Source organism: Chenopodium album, chromosome 1 (genome assembly GCF_948465745.1).
Source record: "Chenopodium album chromosome 1, dcCheAlbu1.1, whole genome shotgun sequence".
NCBI classification, from domain to species: domain Eukaryota; kingdom Viridiplantae; phylum Streptophyta; class Magnoliopsida; order Caryophyllales; family Amaranthaceae; genus Chenopodium; species Chenopodium album.
This window is the reverse complement of record NC_137834.1, coordinates 75,273,305-75,279,550: the sequence shown is the minus strand read 5'-3', so window position 1 is coordinate 75,279,550 and position 6,246 is coordinate 75,273,305. Positions and strand designations below refer to the sequence as shown.

General features: G+C 36.5%; 1 non-coding gene across 1 annotated transcript; it reads left to right on the top strand.

The window, feature by feature from the left end:
• Positions 1-267: 267 nt before the first annotated feature.
• On the top strand, positions 268-373 carry LOC145565315 (small nucleolar RNA R71). Its single transcript, XR_014095009.1, has one exon. It is a non-coding gene; the product is annotated as a small nucleolar RNA R71 (small nucleolar RNA).
• The last annotated feature ends 5,873 nt before the right edge of the window (positions 374-6,246 follow it).

Genomic DNA, 6,246 nt, shown 5'->3' with positions numbered 1-6,246 from the left:
TCATCCATTTGCTTGGTCATTTTGGAGATTTGGGTAGAAAGGTTGTTGATTGCGTTGGCTTGCTCCAATGCATAAACGCCCTTGCTAGAAGTAGCATCCCTTTCTCCTTCGTACCAATCATCATAGTGCTTTGCGGCTTCCTCTATAATACACTCCACTTCATGCTCTCCTTTGTTCATAATTGGACCACCGGCCGCGGCGTCTAGGCTTGTTCTTCCTTGAGGTGTGAGACCTCCATAGAAAGTGTGAATGAGTTGATACTTGGGTATCCCATGGTGTGGGCATTGACGTTGAAGCTCTTTGTATCGTTCCCATGCCGCACTTAGAGACTCACCACTCTTTTGGCGAAAACCTTAAATCAAAGACCGAGCCTCGGCGGTCTTCCTATGGTTATAAAACCTCCTCAAGAAAGTCGTAGTCACTTGGTCCCATGTCGTGAGAGAATTAGGAGGCACCTCCTTCTCTAGCCATTCTAGACCTCTCCCAATTAGCGAAAATGGAAACATTTTGAGGCGAATATATTCTTGAGTCACTCCGTTGGCCTTTATTGTGTCACAATATTTCTCAAACTCTTTTAGGTGCTCATGAGGACTCTCAAACTTTCCACCCGAGAATTGTTTCCTCTCAATCAAGGCAATCAAATTAGGCTTGATCTCGAAATTGTTGGCTTGAGTAGTAGGAGTTAGGATCCCACTTTGCGCTCTAAAAGCTTCGGGGGCCCCAAGACGACTCAAAGGCGTATTCTCTCCCATTTTAGAACCTTCTTTACTTTCAAACTTATAGGTTGAGAAAGGGTTGATTTCTGAATTCGAAGATGATTTAGGGCTATCTAATTCTTCACTTGAGGGTGAAGAGGGTGGAGTATCTTCTAATTCTCTTACTCCTCTCGTTGGAGTGCGGGAATTTCTATTCCTTGCTCTTGCTTCTCTTCGAAGTAGGGACAAAGACCTCTCTAGCTCTGGATCGATGGGAATTAAAGATCTTGAGCGGGTTCGTCCTCTATTCATACAACAAAGCTAAGAAGAACGTAAGCACTGACAAGTAACAAAAGTAGTAAACACTAACAAATAAAGGTGAGATAGTCTTAAACAAGCAATGAAATAGCAATGGAAACCGTTTCCCCGGCAACGGCGCCATTTCCCTATAGTTCTCCAAGCACAAAATGTAGATAATCGGCTATCAACATATGTACCCAGAGAACAATCGGGAAATAGTGAGCCATGATCTTCTTAGACCCAAAACAATTCAAGTAGTTATCACCTAAATGAGATAGAACAATCAAGAACAGTCCCAAACCGGGGACTATTCAAGACTTACTCCTAATGAGTAAGCCCTGAACGGGTATCTAAGCCAATGATGCAAGTATTATTGCAATTCCAATCAATTATATCACAATTAAAAATCTCATACAATTCACAATCATTATACCAACCAGAACAAATAAGTTAATATTGCAAAGAATGGTTCAGATATATATACCACAAGTGAAGACAATCTCGTATGCGTACTACCGCCTTAATCGTTTGTCCACAACCAAAACCTCGAGAAACTTGTGGAATTCACTTCCGCATAATTAAGAATCTGCCATAAAAAATTACATATATTAAACCTACATAGTTGATTCAACTTAATCTTCCATGTGACATAAAAGTTGTTATTCGGCATTGCTTATTAGCTAATCATGGTGTAAAACATGAAGACCTGAAACGAGTGTTAAGCCATCCGCAGGTATTTAGATCTTATACTAATCCATGTCTTTATTGCCATCAAAGTTATATTTCCATCAAAGTCCAATGAATAAAAAACCTTATTACAGCTATATATAAATGAATGTAACAACATTGCTAAAATTTGAGGTGGTGATTTTAGTTAAAAGGTTATGAGTTGAAATTTGTGAAATCGTGACATCCAATCCATAATTTCAATTAATAACATTCCCTAAATATATATATATATATATATATATATATATATATATATTTATATATATATATATATATTCTTTTTTCTATTTTTAACCTTTTAACTAAAATCATCACCTCAAATTTTAGCTCTTCCATCTATTAATTTGTATATGGTAATCAAGATTTAGGATCTAATCTCATCTATGTAAGTAATGTTGTTACATTCTGACAAGGGAATAATCGTGTCGTTGAGCGACTACACCTAAGTCAAATTAATTTATAACGCTCTACCAACCTAATACGTGTATAGGGTAAATAGAGGGGTCGAACCACAGGGAGACATGCATAAACACCGCATTCACTACTTAAGACTTTAAGCTATCTCGGGACAAGAAGTATGAATAACTAAGAGATTAAACTAAGGATTAAGAATGATTAAAGATCAATATAACTAAACACCAAGGGAAGTGGGTAGATGTAGATGTCACTTGATCATGCAATAACACAGAAGCAAAGCAATGGCAAACTAAGCATGCAAGAATATCAAAATAAAGCTCGATCTAACCGCCTTCCGGGGTTAATCGATTTCTCCTAACATAGACTCTATGTTTCCACATTAGAACCATATATTAGAAGGTGCAAACAAAGAATTATCGATAGTAATGAATCTCAACTAAGTCAACTTCCGTTACTTGTTAGTAAAGACTCATCTTTGATCAACTAACAATGTGCACTTGCAAGAAAGACCAAAGAATATCAAGCATACAAAGACTTTAATCACCATTAACATAAACCCCAACATCATAAGCATGAATCAATTAACAACTACACCATCCCCACACCCTTGGCTAGGTGACTACTCACAAATCATATTGAAGACAATATCAATCATCAAATCAATAAGCATCAACATGATCAATAAGCAAAGAAGGAAAATCAAAATAAGCAAACAAAACTAGATACAAAAGTAAAGAAAGAGAGTAAGAGATTGCTCATTCATTGAAGATGAAGATTTACAAAGATTCAATCAAGCTCCTTCTTCAATATCCAAGTTCATCAATAGAAATCCACACTTTCTCTCTCTACTAATGAAGTTTCTCTCTCTAGATTAAGCTAAAAATGTAGAAAAATTAAAACTAAGTTAATCCCCCCAAAACGTTCTAAAAAAAGGGACTTATATAGTCCGTACAGAGTCGGCTGAGAAAAGGAGAGGTCCGACCGAACAAATGGGAAGGTTCGGCCGGACTACAAGGTAGGTTCGGCCGAACCATGGGTAGGTTCGGTCGAACCTCCCTGATCCTGGTCTGGTCGAACTCCTGTGGTTCGGCCACTCCTGCAAAACTGCCAATTTTCATCTTGCCCCTGCCTCGAAGTTCGGCCGAACCACTGAGCAGGTTCGGCCACACCTTGGTTCGGCCACACCATCAGGAGGTTCGGCCGAACCTCTTCTGAATCATGCTTCCTCTAGCTTCCTTTGAGCTTAGCTTCCTCCTCTTGAAAATCTCGATGGTTCCTACAAAGCATAAGCATGAAAAGCACAATAAGAACAAAGCGGGAAGACTAAGAAAAGGGAGGATAAAGGAGAAAGAAAAGAGAAAGCAAAGCTAAGTAAAAATGCTTAGAAAGAGGGCCAAACAAGTGCAAACGAGGGGAGAATCCTTAGAGAAAAAGGATAAAAGAGTGGCATAAATGCCACTCATCACATTCATTTATATATAGCTTCCAACAAAAAAGTAAAAGACCATACACATTTATTTTTAAATTTAGATCAAGATAGCATCTATCTTTATGTGCTTTATATATGTTTTCATAGATGCTACGCCGCTAGGGTGCAAAAGCTTATTTTGAGCACATTCCATGAACATTATTGTGTCATAGATTTTACATGTATTTTGTAATTTATTTAGCAGCATTTTTACAGCAAATAAAAGATAAGACAGTTGAAAAACAAGGGTCAATTTTACTGAATTTAATGGGCAGGATCTATTCAACTAAAATCTGCCATATATATTCAACTAAAATCTGCCATATATTCAACAGTTATATATTCAACTAAAATCTGCCATATATATATTCAACTAAAATCTGCCATATGTATTTTCTAATTAATGAACTAACACTAAACCTGAAATTAAACTAAGTCATTGTTCAAGTTAAATGCTACATTCTATCTACCATGAAAAAATGAACATAAATAGAAGCAATCTTACCTTAGGTGAAATTAACTTCACAAATTCAACAATGTCAAGCCGAAATCCCCCCTCAAATTATTGTTGCTGTAATTTCTTGACTGAAATTCGAACAATTTCTATTTATGACTGAAATGTGGGATTTCGAACCTTTAAACCCAGAAAAAGACGTAATTCGAACAATTATTGTTGCTGAAATTTCTTGACTGAAACTATTGTTGCTGTAATTTCTTGACTGAAATTCGAACAAAAATTATTTATACCTGAAATGGGACGAATTTCTTAGGGTATATTGCGTCGTTGCCAAAAACCCTAGAAATCCCCCCTCGAAATCCCCCAATCGAACTTGAAGACAGAAATTGAATTTTTTAGGGTTTCTAGGGTTCGAATTCGTATGCTTTCGAGTTGATTTTTTGCTCGAAAATGGGGGATTTTTGGTCGGAAACAATCAATTTTTCTGGGTTTAAGGGTTCGAATTTCTTAGGGTTTTTGGTCTAAATTTTTGCTCGAAATTGCTCGGATTTGCTTCAACTTGACTGCAATTTTAATTTAGATGTTTAATTGCTGGGGAATCGCAGTTTTTTGGCCTAATTTGTTGGATTTCAGAGACGAATTTGTGGGTGTTTTGCTGTAGAAATTCACTGGAATTGAAGAACTCTTGTTTTTTTTCTTTTTGTTTAGTGAATGTAGGCGTATGTGATGAAAAACTAAGGTAAAAAAACGTAGAATAACCTAAAGCCAAAAGAGTTATTTGCGTCACTTTATTATAAAAAAGCGACGCAAATAACCTTGTTTATGATATTGTACACAGCTCATATGCGTCGCTCATTTAGTAAAAGCGTGACGCAGATTACTTAATCACTTATTTGCGTCGCTTGTTAACAAATGAGTGACGCAAATAAGGTTATTAATTGCGTCGCTTTAATAAATAAGAGCGACACAAATGAGAGAAAGCTGAAATGCACTTGAGTTTTGCGTCGCTTCTTGAATAACATGCGACGCAAATAACTTAAAAGGATGGTAAAAATAAACATTTGCTTCGCTCCTTAGAATGAGTGACGCAAATATGGCGACGCAAATGTACATTTTTCTACTAGTGTATTGGAGAACCACAAAGTGGTGCTTTTGGATCTTTTTTTTATGCATCTAAACCAAGCATGGTTTCTCCAACAATTAAAGGCATTGGATTTCTACGTGATTCAATCTGCTTCATGACAGGTGATAAAATAGCTTGGCCCACATTAATATTACCACTAGTAAGCAGATATTGATTTACCATGCAAAAAAGGAAGGCTCTTCTCCTATAAACATGAAACGATTCGAAGCGTGTTCTATCAAAAGAAAAGCGTGCAAATTCTTTCAAGTTAACATTATTTCCATGCACAATATTTTTCAACTCCTTATCCTTGAGGTTAAGGAAACGCTCAAAATCTTTATAACAATACTAGCTTAATTTAGAAATTATTGCAAGATTTAGGGAAGGGAAGCCTAGTATGGCCCCAAATTCTTCTGGTAAAAGACATATTTGATCATAACCAAGTCTAAAGCAATGAGTTTCTGAATCCCAATACTCCAAGGTGGTATGAATAAAGTCTATGTCAAGATCTACCCCCCTTATACCATAGATACACCACATATGGAAAAAGTCAAGTTCTTTTCTCTCTTTAGCAGTTAAAGACTGGCACCACTCACGAGTAAAATAACTAAAACTCTTATACGTGATTACGAAATAAAAGCTATGACTATTTTTTTAATCTATTCGACTATGCAGAAATCGTCATATTTGGGGGTTATTTATGCACAAAATTGGCGCAATCCGAATCCTTCTCGGATTAGGAAAAATAACTCCAGCGCCACGCAACAGAAATCACGCATTGGGTGATACCTGTCGCATCGCGACAGCATTATCACATCGCGCCACACAGTATTATGTCACGCCAAACCTTGTTCGCTACTCTAACCAAGTTTTCTTAACTTCAACTCGAGTTTGTATTGCGATTTTACTGTTTTAGCCTTTCTTTCGAGAAAAATAGCCTAATCCATTTGTAAAATTTTTCTTAAAAAATTTTGCAATAAATTTTAAGGTTAATTAAATTTAAGCTCGGTTTTTATTTTTCATTTTTCTTTTAGGGGAGAAAGTCGGATAACCTCCA